Genomic DNA, 16,706 nt, shown 5'->3' with positions numbered 1-16,706 from the left:
GTTCCAATCCAGAAATTGCTTCACCAATGGTGCAGGAAATGATACTCATATGTATTTTGCATATGTCTATTGTGTTTGTAAAATGCTTGGGAATTCAAGATGCTTCATAACTGAATACAATACTATTTAGTTGGCTCTTTCTAACCAGGTTTGACTTTCCCATGTGGGTTTATGTCATACAAACAACAAAAAGACCCAGACTTGTCTTCACATCTTTTGATATTCATTTTGCTTCTTCTGCATTTTAAAAAATAATACAGCTTTCACCATAACATAGTAATGTGAAGTAGCTTCAAGATTTTCAGGGTGAAAGTTTGTTTAGAAATACAGGAAATTACTGTGCCTTGCTATATGCTCTTTTTTGGTATGGTTGGTTTGCAGAATAAATCAGCATTTTGGGAAAAGGTGAAAACACAGTAAGGAGTCAGAGTTCGGAAACAATGTACTAGATGGTGTGTTTTACAGATATAATAGAAATATCTCTCCTGGGACATGAACTGAACATTAACATAGTGGAAAATTCTACTTCCAAGCCAGAAGACAAAAGATTTATGTTAATAGCAGCACAACCATGTGTAGTAGAAGCATGTGAGACAGGCAAACAGAAGTGAATTATTTTTAGTAATAGAAAATTCTAAGAGCAACATTTAGAATTGAATAAGAGCTACTAATTAAAGGAAATAACATGTAAGCAGTTAAGTTATTCATTGAACTTTATCTTCCATGTTTCGGGGGTGTTGGCTGTAGCCATGTTGATCTAAGGATATAAGCAGACAAGGTTCTTTGGGCAAATGTAATATCTTTTAGTTGGTCTAATAAAAGATAACGTATATACCCAAAGAACCTTTTCTGTCATTGTACTTTACAACCTTTAAACACACATCTATTATTAGATCACATACACAAATACATTAATTTCTGCCACTCAAAGAAGCCCCCACCAACCCACCCACCTAGGATCCCACACACTTTTAAATTGGTTTGAATCACCTTGGACTTACAGGACCCCAATTTAGGTTACATATGCTGCAAGAAGGATAGAATATATCTGAAAGATGGAGAGTCAGAATCAGTCCTCTGCTTCTAAATTTGAGTTTTGCTTAGTCCTTTACTGGGTCAGTTAGCTGACTCATGTTCTATGGGTTATATGGAAGATGTGAATCTTAGACATTGTGGTAGGATGTAGTTTAGACCCTACTGTTCTTTTTCCATACTCACTCGTCATATCTATTTGTCTCACTTCTGCAGATTTATTTAAATCATCAAGAAGAATTCCATGGAAGATATAACATTCCTTCCTTAGGTTCTAGAAGTTAGTTTATAAATTCTACAGAAAGGACATTATTTTCTATTAAGCTGTATGGCACTTTCTCTGCAAATGTATATATATTAGTTCTTTGACAGACAAATGAGAGATATTTTCTATTATGTAAAAAGAATGCTTTGGGTCTGTTAAGGTTTTTGTTAACTATTTATTATCATAGCATCTGCTTGGAAGTGAATGAGTTTATTATCTCAGGGAATTATTGTACTTTCAAAAGATGGTAAAACAAGAACCAATTTACTATACTACTCTCCAGCAAGGATTTTCTCTTTTTAAAGCTTCCTGTTAAACCTGACCCTGATTGAAAACAATAGTACCACATTTACTCAAATCCAAGATGAGGTTTCCCTCTTTCTCCCCAAACAACACAGAAGTGGGGGAGGAGCCTTGTCCTAGATTTGAGTACCAGCCAGGTGCAGGTGGCAGCTCATCTCTAGCTTTCTCCCTGGGCTCAGAGCCAAAGCCAGAGCAGAGCCCAAACCAGGGTGGTTGGGGGGGGGAGCCTGCATCCAGGGGAGTGTGGGGGACACTGTGAATTGTGGGAGTGGAGGGCAGTAGAGGGGAGACCTGTAGGGGAAGATTGGGAGAAATATGGGGGAGACCATGCCTGTCTCAATCCTGTCCCCATCCCCTCCATCACTTATATTCTTCTCTGGCTTTGACCCCTCCAGCCCCAATCTGGCAAGACCCAAAGCTGCTGCTGCTGCTGCTGCCTGGCTGGGCAGGGCAGGCCCAGGCCAGGGCCACTGCCACTGACTGCCCAGGAGTCAAAGCAAAGCAGAGCAGCAAAAAGTAAATGGCAGGACAGAGTGCGAAGCGGGGTGACAGGCACAGAGTGAGGATATGTGGCAGGGGTCAAGCACAGGCACAGAGGATCTTACATTTCTAAGCAACCATTGCATTATATATGTATAAACAGTACTCAGAACTTGCTTGTGTATTGTGTCTGAATACTGAAGTACATAACTCTGAAGCAAAAGATAACCAGCTCCATTGGATACACTTGCTGCAAGCAAGAAATCTAATGCAAATATCAATAATTTCCAGTGAATGTAAAAATATAAGACCCTAAGAATTCCTGTTTTAGGTCAGACAAGAAGTGCATCTAGTCTGGTATCCTGTCAACTGTAGTAAGTAGTAGATGCTTTAAAGGAAGAATATAAGAAATAGGGCATGTGTACAGACATCCATCACACCTTCCCAGTTGCCAGCAATCATAGGTTTAAGGATGTCCTGACTCTGAAGTTGCGTTCCTGACCATTATGTCTAATTGTGCCAGATGAACATATCCTCTCTAAATCTATCCAATTTCTTTTTGATCTTTGTATACCACTGGTCTCCACAATATCCTGTGGCAATGAATTCCAAGTGTTAATGAGGCAGTGTGTAAAGGAAGTACAATACTTCCTTTTGTATGTTTTAAACCTACTGCCTCATACTTTTATGTGGGCAGCCCTAGTCCTTGTTTCATGAGATGGTGAATTATGGTTCACTGTCACTTTGTCCACACTCTTTATAACTGCAAAGACTTTATCATAACCCTCCTCCGTAGTCTCCTTTCCAAGTTGAAGTGTTCCAGTCATTTCAATTTCTTCCCACAAAGAAGCGGCTCCATACCCTTGATCATCTTTGGTGTTTCTCTGTACCTTTATTAATAACATGGGCCCTGAGCCTAAAAAGAAGACCACACAAATGCTCATCTGTACAGTTCTCTTTGAAGAACTGGATTCATATTTTTTATCAACAGTATTTTGATTTTTTTCTCACTTATATTCCACCCTTTCCTTTGCCTCCACCCTTCAGGAGCAATTACAATAGAATGGTCTCTTTCAGAGGAAGTCTATGGCTCAAGGCATCTTCTATTCCAATTTATAAGCTTAGAAATATTCACACAATCAAGCTACAGTATCCAAGCTGCTGAATATCCAGTTCCTAAAATATAATCTTAGTGAACAATGATAGCTGCTAGTCACAGCTGTTGAGAAGTGCAACTGATAAAAAATGCACACATACTGTTTAGAGCTGAAAGACAAAGTTTATTTTCCTCTCCATCACAGAAGCAAGGCATTAGTTGTCCAAGACTACAGTGATCTTCCTCAGTTGGATCTGATATGATTTTATGTATTCATAAAAATCCAAACTATATTCTTTTTTGTTTACTCTCATCTGTTACAGGCAGACTCATGAATAAAACTTTGGCAGCTTTCATGTGGCTGCAACTAAAATATAGTGAATCAGCCACAGCAAAGCTATGGTAGTAAAGAATGGGTCATGAGGGCAGGGCCAACCCTATTTTTCTGTCCCAGACAAAATAAATTTTGCTGTTGCCTCCCATTCAGATAACTAGCCACAGTGACTGGTCAGAAGCTGCTGATCATCATCAGCTCTAAAATCTGCCACCTTAGGCAACTGCCAGAAGCTGCTGATAATAAATCAGCTGTACAAATGCCTCTTCTCCAATTATGGCTGCCCAGGACAAATGTCTACTCTGTCCATAGGATGTGTTACCCAAAACTCATTACTGTACACCCTCTAGAGAGACAAGACTACAGTCCATCTATGATCAGGACCTCTTCTGCAAACTTAGACACAAAATTAAGGTACAATTACAATTCCTTTAATGATTTCCCTTTAAGCATAAAATTAAGATATAGTTGCAACTCCCTTATCACCACCCAATCAGAAAAGATGCAAACAAGAAATTGCAGCCTTATCCATTACTGTCAGACCTCAAAAGCACAAGAACAAACACTTACAGTGCCCATTTAGCTACCCCATAAAATACTACAGCATGCTACAGATTCTCAGCAGCCGGGGAGGCAGGGGCAGTGGCAGGAGCAGCAACAGGGAAGGGAGACTGGCAACAGGTCTTCTTTGATTTACGAAGTTCCCCATAGTTTCCCTCTAGCCTGTACATTATATTTATAGAAGGCTTACTATAATAGTCTAATAACTGTTCTCTTATTTGTTTTATTTACATTTCTTTGATTCACTGAAGCATTTGGAACTGACTTAGATGACATCAATTACTCAGGGTTTATGTTCCTGTGAAAGTTATACTTCTGGAGGGGAGATTCCTGTCTTCTTCCCTTTGCCATTGTGAAATGCTGTTCTACTCCATCCTGGTTCTTCATTTTGGCTACAGTCATCACTGACAAGGCTGCTTCATTTTTACAATTTATCTAAGAATCTTAATAAATATATATCTATTATAGCAAAACAGCATCTTGCAGGCACCTTGCACATTTGGTTACATCAATCACTACTACTAACATTTTAAGATAAAGTCATGATAAGATACATTTGGAATATTTAACATCATTCTTGTACTCTAATTGGATTTCACTACTGGTTTAGCTGGACATGTTGATTACTTCCTTTACTTTGCTGACCCAGCTGGATGTCATTTCTGCAAAGTTTCATTCTACAGTCACTCTGAAACTGGCTTTGGGGACTTCTGCTTTAGTCACACTTTGTAGCTTTGGCCCCTTGAAAGTGATCTACACTGGTAACAAGTGATTATACATTTCCGCCTTACCACATTCAGTCAACTAAAAAACACACTATCTTGTAATGGGATTAAAACTAGTTACACATAATTAAGTTCTTCTCATCAAAAGATAAAAATATCAAGTTATTACATATGCTACCCCTAACTGCCATTCATGTTTTCCAAAAAGCAGTTGTTTTCACCTGGCCTTGTCCAGTACTCGTGGCTTTGCCCAGTAGACTTTATTCACTTTTCCATGCTACTGATTATGACTAAAATACAGGCTGAAGCACATACTATCATAATTTAGGTTCATGCTAGGTCCACTTGTCATTATGGTGGTTCAGTCCGACCACATCTGAGATCTACAGACAGACCAGCCCTGCATAAGTGCCATAGGTCAAGGTGACACGCAGGATACATTTCCATTATAATTTCAATGAGTCTGTCTAACTGCAATGCCTCCATTACTAAGCTGTCAAGATCCAACTTGGTTGCAGCTCAGACTCTCAGGGATGATCAACCTCCAAAATATTTGCACAGGGAACTAGCTCCTAATGGAATAGAACAATGGTGGTCAACCTTTTTTCCCCAGCAGACTAGACGGGCAGCGCCTGGTCTGACTGCAGGCTGGATAGTGGTTCCAATCGAGTGTCCAGGGCCAGCATGGCAGGCACCATCTGGGCACACAAAGGGGGGCAAGGGGCAGCCTGGTCTAAGTCCAGGCCCATGGCCTGACCCTAACCAGGACCTGTAGGAGAAAAGGTGACATGGCATGGCATGGCCAGGCAGGAGAGAAAGGGGGCATGGCCCAGCCTCAATGCGACCCATGGGGAAAGGGAGGCATGACCTGTCCCCAACCCAGGCCCACAAGGAAAAGGGGGTGTGGCCTTGCCCTATGGTGGGGGAAGGGCATATGGCACCAACTGGGCATGCAGGGCTTGGGGTTTGGGAATTTGGCAAGGAGGGGTGGCTGTATAAATGGCCACCCTTCCCTCACCACCAAATTTCCCAACCTGTCCCATGGGGGGTCCCATAGGCCAGATACAATGGCTCTTCAGGCTGCATTTGGCCCATGGGCCAGAGGTTGAGCACCTCTGGAGTAGAAAGTTTGGCCCTGATCTTAAACTAGCTAGAGTAGTGTTTCCATGAAGAAGGGATAGCTTATAATTCCTCACTGCTGCTCTTACCTCAAAGCCATGATTTACAGCATGGCTGTCTGTAAGAAGTGAGCAAGAAACAGTTTGGGGGGCAGTCCTGGATCTGCTACAATGGCCATATCTCCAGCTGATGTTGTTAGGGGACTGTGTAGATACTGAAATCATTCAAAACAATCAAACTCATGAAAGTCAGTGCTACTGGAGAGGACAAAAAAAGTCTTTGAAATCCGGCCTATGCACCAACACTAATCCTATTTTATCTCCAGCCCAAGACACACACTCAGGATGGATACATAGAATGAGCAGTGTTACAGCAGTCACTACACTCAGCCGTGTGACTTTTGTAACTCCATCTATTGTTTGAAAGTTGTTTCTGGAAAAAAGAAATATTACTAGTATCCCTCTGTATCTTACCTTTATTGTATACAGCAAAGCAAAAATGTGGTTTTGACAAAAATGAACATTTTTATTTAAAAAAATACTCAAAATATATATAATTTTTGGAGAATTTTTACTCACAATTTTATTCCATTGGGCTAAATCTGAGAGTTGCTTTACTCAGCTTTACTTCTGCGTGTTTCCTTCCCTACTTTTTTTCAAATACATAAAAATAACAAGTGTGAGAAAAAGTGTTATCCTCCCATTTCCAAAGAAATAGGAAAAATCAGAAAATACTGTAAAGTGTTCTTTTAAAGGAAAAAAAATTGCAAAAATAAAATCACAAAATTCCTTAATATGTAAGGTATTTGGGACCTAGACTTTGGGTGTTACAGCAGTAATTAGGAGCTAGATCCTGCCAGCCTGTGTTTATACCCTCACATGCACTGTGCTGTTCCACACCAGCTTCTTCCTAAACCATACCAAGATAGTCATATCTGCAGTGCTTTTGGTGGGATTAACAGCACTTCAGAGTGACACTGTCAGTTAGCCTGCCTCCTAATAATTAACCTGTCTTATGATATTTAGCCCACCAGAGTGTTGCCCAGACACAGCTCCACCACTTTTGGTATGGGAGGAAGGCCTTGTGGAACTACAGTGTAGCATGCTGGAAGGTACCACCTGGCATAGTAAGGCCTTTGAAGTTCTAGCATATGTTTCCTTTGGTTGGGAAGGGAATCTCTCAGCAACCTAGAGACAGTGCAGGTTTTTGTGGAAGAATGTGCTATTGAGCAAAAATTGGAGACACGGAAACTCTACGCAGTCTATCAGGCTTAGGGGCAATTCAGTGCAATTCAGTGGGAGCAGGAAGGGGACTATCACTGCTAGACAAATGAATGAAGAATTTCAATAATTTTTTTAATGAGAATGGCATTTGGGGAAGGTATATTTTCTTTATAAGAAACTAGCTTTCAAGCAGTGGTGATGCGTAGCGGGGTGCACGGGGGTACATGTGCACCCCCTGAGCACCCTCTGATATGGCTAATAGCCTGCTCACAGCAAGATGTAAAAAATGAACTTGCCTTTGCAAAGCTTACTGTAAATTTTCAGAATTGCTTCCTAAATGAAGTAAAATGAGGGAATACAAGAGTGAGTAAACATGATAATCTATCAAAGGAGAAAGACATAGGTAGAAGCTATAGGTTTTCTAAGGATATATTAGTCAGAATCTTACAAAGGACACTCAGAAGGGCTTGTGGCAAAAATATGAAGCAATAAAAAAGAGTGGGGAGGTACTGGGGTGGGGAGAGAGGGAAGAGAAAGAGCAAGAGACAGAACCAAACAGAGATTGAAAGAGGAATTGAATTATTTGAGTCAAAAAAGCAAATTAAAGCAAAGTGATTGCTCAAACCAAAGGACCACAAACAGCAAAGTCAATGACAGTCATATTGATCTTTCCCCCTCCTACTAATTTATCATTTAATTTTATTTATAAATAAGAAACTTTAAAAACACTTCTATTCTTTTTTATTTTAAAGGAAAGAAAGGAAGAGTCCTTCATATACCCATATGAAATCCATTGATAAGATGCATTTCATTATATTTTTAACCAGTGTTAATAAAAGTGAGCCAAAAGACTTATGCAGGGCCAGCCCTGCATGCCAGAAACAGATCCTCACACTCAGCTCAGGCCCCATGCCTTCTGAGATCTGCCCTCACTGGGTGCCATGCTGCTTCTGTACAGTCCTGGGACCTCATGCTGCCCTTGCCCAACACTGCATGCTGGAATCGGGGCCCCAGCACCCTGCACAGCCTCCTTCCAATCCTGTGTGCTAGGATGGGGCCCCAGAGCCCTGCACCATCTCTATGCAGTCCTGCTTGCCAGAACTGGGCCGCTGGGGCCCTATGCTGCTCCACCCAGCCCTGCATGCTGGGACTAAGGCCTTGTACCACCACTGTCCTGCCCCACATGTTGGGATTGGGCCCCACAATGCCCTGCACACCTGCTATAGCACGCAGGGTCACAGCCTACCAGGTTCCACATCAGAAGCTCCACAGGCCAAATTACTTGACACCAAGGACTGGAGCTGGCCGAAGGGCTAGGGGTTGAGCACCAATGTTTTTGAGCATACATTTTTACACATACTATTTGTATTTCTGCTGCAAGATTACCTAAAAATAAAACACTATTTCACTCAATTCCCAGATGCTGGAGTTGTTATTAAATATGGTTTCCTTTCTTCCACTTCTGGCACATAATTGAAATGGTGTCAGACTATAAGCTCGGTTTCAAACCTTTGTTTCTCTCATCTAGACAATGATAACGTTTGTATTTTCTGGAATACTGGCTTTCTGCTCACCAACAGGGGCGGTTTTCAGTTTCAGTTTTTTAATTGTCGAAGTCAAGAGACACTACAAAATTCAACTAGGCACAGAAGCTAATACGATCAGATCATTATTGTATTCTTATTAGCTGCTGCTTTTTATGAACAGATTTTGTTTTCCTTCATGTCCAAGAAAAGCAGGTAATGAACAGCCCTTTATCATAAGGGCTGGTGCTGCACTTGGGCAGTAGTAACCAGCAGCACACTTATAAGGTGGGAAACTCCCTTCTTGAGAGCACGGAGGCAGAAAGGGATCTTGGAGTCATTATTGACTCCAAGATGAACATGGGCCGACAATGCGAGGTCACGGTCGGCAGGGCTAACCAGCCCCTATCGTGCATCCACAGGTGCATCTCCAGTAGGGCCAAGGAGGTGATCCTCCCCCTCTACGTGACACTGGTCAGGCCACAGCTGGAGTACTGTGTCCAGTTCTTGGCACCCCACTTCAAGAGGGATGTGGACAACATTGAGAGGGTCCAGAGGAGGGCCACCCACATGATCTGGGGACAGCAGGGCAGACCCTACAAGGAGAGACTACGGGACCTGAAACTGTTCAGCCTTCACAATAGAAGGCTGAGGGGGGATCTGGTGACCATCTATAAACTCACTAGGGGGGACCAGAAGGGTTTGGGGGAGACCTTGTTTCCCCTAGTGCCCCCCGGGATAACAAGGAATAAAGGCCACAAGTTGTTGGAGAGTAGGTTTAGATTAGACATCCGGAGGAACTACTTCACAGTTAAGGCGGCTAGGATCTGGAACCAACTTCCAAGGGAAGTGGTGCTGGCTCCTACCCTGGGGATCTTTAAGAAGCGGCTTGGTGCCTACATGGCTGGGGTCATTTGAGCCCAGTTTTCCTCCTGCCCAGGCAGGGGAGTGGACTTTAAGATCTACAAGGTCCCTTCCGACCCTACTTCTATGATTCTATGATAACCAACTTCTAAATCCAGCCTTTCATTTTATGCTGACTTTTGTTTTATTATGTTTTGCTTTGTTTTGCTTTGGTGGGTTGTTGTTTTTTTTACTTAATATCTTACTGTCTTGCTCTGACTCCTGGAATTTTTATAGACTTTCAAAAAATAGGCTTAGGACTCAAAGCTGCAGAAGGAAACTAGCATGTTGTTCTCTGAACAGATTTCTATACTGTGGGCCAACTGCCTTCTAGATATTAAAATTCTTGCAAACGTACTATAGAAATGATAGCACCCCTCAGAAAGAGAGATTTCCTTAACTGTGGATCTAACACATGTATTTTCAGTGCCCTAAACACGGTAACTCTAGCTTTAAAGAGAACTATTTAAACCTACCTGCTCATTTTAGGGCTCTTTTGAAAGAGTTATGTACTTGGTATTATCAACACCAAGCATTCAAAATCATGGTATTATTTTGAAATATACCAGTTACTATATCTCATGCTCTCTTGTCTGCCTTCTGGTATCCTGTGTTATCATAAGTCACAAAACTGTAGCCAGGAAAAACCTATGATTAGTGAGTATTAGATGGCAGGGGAGAGAGTGAGCCCAGTGGTGCCCAACAGAGGTGTAACTAGGGTAGGATGACTAAAGCAGCCTGTGGAAAGGAGGAGCAACTGTCACCACAACCACACAATCACACTAGCAGTGCAGTGGCAACAGAAAGTCATCACTGCCCCTGTGTGTAGCAGCTTCCCTGGGCACCCAGTCATGTTGTTACATCTTGGTGCCTGACCCATCCAGCCCTGCAGGCTAAATGAGAGGTGCAGGACTTGTCTACAGGCCTGATTCAGCAAGTTGGGCTGGTCTCCAGATCCCATTGGATGTACAGGGCCAGTCTGAAACTTTGGAAGCAAGAAAGTAGTGGCAGCATTAATTGCCACAGCTCCAGGAGCTGCAGCAATAAATTCTGCCATCCATCCTCTATTACCAAATTTCCAGACATGTAGGGAGCCCATAAAGTTCAAAGTTAATGTCTCTGACTGCTAATTTTTCTGCAAAAGTCACTATGGAGTCTGCAATGAAAAATGATGATGTACTTAACTAACTTCATGTTTTAATACAAATGATATTTTTAAATCTAAGATAATGCATGCTACAATCAGTTATGCTACTGTTGTTTTACCAGAAAAGCTCTGAGATATGGTGTGTATTCCAAGGTATTTATCTACTTGAGGAAGAGGCTAGATGAAGTCTGAAATAAAAAATATTAGGCAGCAAATAATTTGTAAATGTCATGATTCATTTCACATCTCAGTTGATTTCTATGTTCCTGAGGAATGAGAGTCTAAAAGTTAAAAAACTTGATTTATTAAAGTTATTTTCTTTGTTGGTATTTTAAGTACGTATTAAATGACCATGTGACTGTTTCCTAGCCCTAGATTAAGGATTATGGTAAATGATCACACATGCCCTGAGCCAAGGACCACTCCTGGGAATACAATAATTATATTTATACAAAGATACAATTAACTAAGAATTAACTAAGAATGTATAAAGCCTTGTGTTTTTTTTAAATATATATATATATATTTTTAAATGCCTGGGCAGATTTCAGGAAGACTACATAGGAGCTTATTTTTTCAAATAGTGATGGTACAACTTGCCACCATACAGTAATCCTGGTATTTTTAGACTGCTTTTTTCAGCATTTTTTAAATGTTTATTGCTGAACTACCAGGCTCCTAGTTTTGCTTGTTCTTATGCTTCTTACACATGGTCCTGGATAATACCATGAACTGAAAAGGCATGTGATGCAAGTTTGAAGCAATAAAAAGAGCGCATCTAACAAATAAAATGTTTCTTATTTCTGCTCAGAAAATAGTTAGAAAGTAACTGGAATGGAGAAATGCATGCATTGTTGTGAGATAATGATTTTCCTTCTTACTGTACCTGACATTGATCAATTGCCACTATCCACCAAAGCAGGCATATGGACATTTTAAAATGTCACTTTTGGAGCATTAGTTTGAGATTTTATTTTAGTACCCCAGACTTTATTTATTTAATTATTTATTAACTGTTAGGTGCTAGGAACTGAAATGATGGGCTACATCATGATGATAATATTTAGCCTGACTTACTTTCCTCCATTGTGCACCTCTACATGCATATGTTGTTGTTGTTGGGAGTGGATCACTGAAGTTATTTCTTAAGAGAAATGTGTGGGTGGAAAACAACATGAAGAAATGCATGACCTTTGCCAACAGTTATAAAGAAAAAACAGGACTGATCAAATTTTGAGACTCTTGCAGCTAGGGACACTTCTCCCAGTCCTCTGCTGTGGGTTTGCCAATGAGTAAAAACCAAATAGAAACCAAGTAGCTCTTATTGACTCTCAGTTGGCCTGCTCATTCCAGCTGACAGAGGGGATAAATGCCAAAGTACACAAATCCAAAACTCGCCTGAAAACATGCATTTGTATATATACATTATTCCTTGAACCATCTAATCGCAAACTGACACAGGAATAATACCAAGTGGTATATATTTATTTCTCTTGCATATCAGTGTATTACCATTTTAATCAGTTTTCCGCATCCTGTGTCTTGTTACTTCCAAGTCACGCAGGAAGCTACACCTTGATTAAGGAGATACTGAATAGAGTATATTTACAATCAATTTTTGACCACTCAAAACTTTGACATCACCCAGTCCTCCAGGGTCTTCTCCACAATATTGTTACATTCCATGGTCTGATCATCCTAAGACAGCCAACAGAGGCTACCTTCCCTTATGCCCCTTCTCTAACATTGAAGAGTATCTTGAGTCCTCTCACTGAAAGACCACTTCTGGTGTCATTACTCTGTGACTGCCATGAGAAATGACTTTGTAGTTTCATAGTTGTTAGGGGCTTGAAGTGATTTGACTGGGAGTCTGTGTGTATGTGGGCATGAGTTGTAGACTAGCACATTAAATTCCCTGATTAAGCCTGTGGAAGCCATTAATTGCCCTGCCCACTACAATGCGATGGCCCACATAGTGGAGGTTGGTAGGTGTGGCCAACTTGAGCAAGGCAAGGGCCAGCCAGGTGTCCGCAGGGAGGGGCAGCTGTATGGCAGTGTCCTGTCACTCCAGGTGTGGCCCAAACTCCTCCAGAAGGTTGCAGAAGGTGGCCTGGATCATCCAGAATGCCTCAGCCACTGCTCATCATCCCAGGTCTGCTGGACAATGTGCTGCCACCAGTCCTGGCTGGCCTGGTGGGCCCAGAGGTGGCAGGACTGGAGGCCCAAGAGGGCAAAGGCAGCCCTGGTAGTGGCATCCAGAAGCCCTTCACCAGCATCCCTGCTATGGTACGGCCAGCTGGACAGGGTCCAGGGGACAGCTGCACAGTGACAGCAGCCCTAGGACAGTGAACTGCAGCTGGGTGGGTGGTCGCTCCATGTGGGGGACGTAGAAGAGGCCAGATGGCCATGGGCCAGCCAGCAGTCAGCATGGTGGGCCAACAGGGCCAAGGCAGTTGCCAGCAGGAGCCTGGGGCACTGGTCATCACTGCCAGGGACAGGGGCAGGGGCAGGGGCAGGGGCAGCCATGGCGCAGGAAAGCAGAGGCGATGAGAGAGAGCTGCCGCGTGCTGCCCCTGCGCTGTGCATGCTGCTCCTGGCCAGGGAAGTGGCTGGCCAGGGAGAAGAGAGTGGGGCTGCCTTTTCAAGAGGCCTGCTGGGTGCTTGCAGCTGCAGCTGGAATCTGGAGCTCCCCCTGGTGGCATCAGGGGCCCATTGCAGGGCTGCAGGAGGTTTGGTGCTACGAGCAGTAATTCTGCTCCCTAGCCCCTACATGTGTAGGCGCCTGTCTGGGAGCATTTACTCATGAGTAGTTTACTTGCAAGTAAACTGATCTCGGATCAAATGCATGTGTAGACACACCCACTGACATTTCAGTTTAAAAAGTGCTTTCACTTCTTGGCATAAATTCGGTGTAGTTTTGATAGGCTCTTTAACTGGTTGCTGCACTTCATAAAGTGATAGGCAAACTGGCCATACAGTTCTCACACCCATCTGCAAAATGCCTGGAACCCACTGAGAAATGCTATAGAAATACAAAGATATTCTCACGAGCAGACAGCTGGTCTTACTAACATTGGTTCCTATTTTAGAATTGGCTCCATGTTGGTGCAGAGACTCGGCAGCCAGACACAGCTAGCTGCTGAATCTGGGCTATGACTCTGTCACAGCCCAGATCCGGCAGCTAGCTGTGTGTACTCTACCAGTAACTAACAGGAACCAGGATTACAGAGAGAAGGGGCCATTGTTGCTATCTTGAAATATGAGTCTGTGAAGGAATGGAAGCCATTTTCTTTTCCAAAGCCATTCCCTTTTTTTCTTTTTTTTTTTAACAGGGTGCAGTCCAGCCGTATAAATTTAGGCTATGAAAGAGCTGAGGAAGCTGATGAGCCTACCACCCTTTCTCACAGGGATGTGCTCTGAGTTACAATATAAAAATTGGACATCCGCAAAGACATTTTGATAAAAGAGATAACTCTTGCCAAAACTTTAAGTAACTTCCTGAGTGGCTGTAGAATTTTGGCTTAGGACCATGGAATCAAGCACTGGCCTTGCAACCCCCACCATGACAATGTTTTTTTAAAAAAGTTTCCTTGGCTTCTCGCCATGGGGGAAGAGTTCGCTCACAACCAAGTATAGATTTCCTGCCTGTTATCCATTCTAATTACATTTTTAACTATTTAGGTAATTGTCCCAATGCAGGATCTACAGAGTCAGTTAATGGCTGTTCAGCTATAATGGCAATAAGATATACAAAGATGACTCTAAGCAAATAATAGCCAAAAACCTGGTTGGAAGCCGACTGAAAGACTCTCCATGACTTTGGGTCAAGCTAAAGACTGTTTGAAGCCAGAAGAGGAGACTTTTGTATGGTGGCTGTAATCCTTCCCCTGTGTTCTAGGATGTGTTCATTAACTCACAGCCCAAATAATTTTTCTTAGTAGCTTGGACTCAGTATCATAATTTACATTTTCAAGCTTAGGTCTGGACACACAAAAAAAACTTCCGTGTGTGTCTGTTCATTTAGCATATGAGTAATTCCATGGACTTCATTGTCTAAGTGCTACTTGCCCCATATGCTATATGATTAAAATAGTACCTGCTGTTTTAAATAAGATTTAGAAAAACAAATGAAGAGGAGTCCAGATATGAGACTGTAGAAGAGTAATCCACTTCTTTGTAAAAATACATCATGCTTGATTGAATCAAAGGCTCAAAGGAGGATGAGGGTTAGACATTGGACAGAAGAGTCTCTCTCTCACAGGTAAGATAATAATATGGAGGAGGAAATATTTTTTCTTGTTTAAGTATGTCATTATCAATACCCAATGGGGCTAAGAATGTAGTCAATTATGTAAATTCCTGGTGTCACTTCTAAACAATGTTGTGTTGATTGAAGAAAGTTATAATGTAGCTGTATCTCTGTGTTATATTGACTGCTAAGCCAAACAAAGCTCAGAATGATTTAGGATTCACTTGCTGTACCACTGCCTACTGCAGCTAGTTTTTGAAGCAGGCTATTGTGGATGGAAAATGGAAACAAAAAGGCACTTTGATCTGTGCAACCTCCGTGAGATGTCAGTGCATTTATTGTGACTTTTTTTAACAGCAAAGAAACAGATCAGTATCTGATTATAGATCAGCACATTTCCAAATGCTGAACAGAAAAAAGTTGCTGACCTAACTTAGTAGGGCTTTGAAAAGAAGTGATTCATATAATTTAATTTACATTAAGCAGGAAAAACTTTATTTTGTGCCTAACTTATTTAGAGATGACATAGTTTCCTTTAAGCACAAGCAAGACAGGCAATTGTTTGTAACCTAGGATTGTGGGGAAATGTTAGGACCATTCTCTTTTTTATTAGGGAGACTAGAGAGGAACAGCTCCATTGTTTGAAGTAAGCAAGGTCTAATTTCTATTCCAAATAATGTCTCAGTTTTCTGTGTAACAATGAAAAATCCTTGACTTTCTATGTCACTGTTTCTTCATCTGTACAATAGACATTATGACATCAAGATTTTCAGAGCACTTCCTCCTCTTTTCCCTTCCAGTCTCCACAAAGTTTCCGACACGGTGCAACTCTTCCATATGGTAGATGGCTTAATATTTCACTTACGTGATAAATGCATCCTGATGTTTCAAGTAGCTAATCCCAAAAGGGTTCTGAATTACACAGCAAATCATGATATCACAAATCTTAATGCTGCTACTGCTTTGGCTTCTACCTGACAAACTTGATAACTGAGGTTAGAAGCACATAAATATTTGTGCCTGGAAATGAACTTTCTGTTAATCTCATTCAAATTGTTACTCTTTTGCCAGTCTAAGAATGCCACACAATTGCACATAGATCAATAGACTCATAGCTTTAACTTGTATATTTGGAAATTGTCATGTTCCTATAATGATCTATAAATAGATACAAATTCAGGCTACTGCAACTAAATTGAATTAATTAGCTAACCTCTATTGATTTTAGATAAATCACTGAGTGCTTTATTCTGTCCTGGTGAACCAAGGACATACTTCACATTTACACAGATTGGGAAGAAGTAAATCTTAACATTCCATTAAACCTTGTTAGAGAATCAAAATAGTTGTTTCCCAACTTGTTAGACTTTTTTTTCCTGGATATACACCTTTTTCAAAATGTTCTGTGAAGTTTCTTGTCAAAATTATTTTTATTCTCAAATTATTTTTTCTTATCAAATATCCTACCACACAGCAAATCTTCACAGTCAAAATGGGCAAAAATGCAACAGAGTGGGTGCATCTACACAAAATGCTTTACTGCAGAGCTGACTAATTAGCTCTACAGTAAAGCATCACTGCCTACACATGCAGCTCTATTGGGCCATAATAAACTAATTAATTCTGCTGTAAGATAGTACTGCCGACACAAGTACTATCCTTGTGTACAGTGGAGTATTTGCGTGCAATAAAACACACATGTAGATGGTGATGTGGCTGGCTGGGGCATGAGGGTGTTACAGTGTG

Source organism: Alligator sinensis, unplaced genomic scaffold (assembly GCF_000455745.1).
Source record: "Alligator sinensis unplaced genomic scaffold, ASM45574v1 scaffold340_1, whole genome shotgun sequence".
Classification (NCBI taxonomy): domain Eukaryota; kingdom Metazoa; phylum Chordata; order Crocodylia; family Alligatoridae; genus Alligator; species Alligator sinensis.
Note: the sequence above shows the minus strand (reverse complement) of the source record.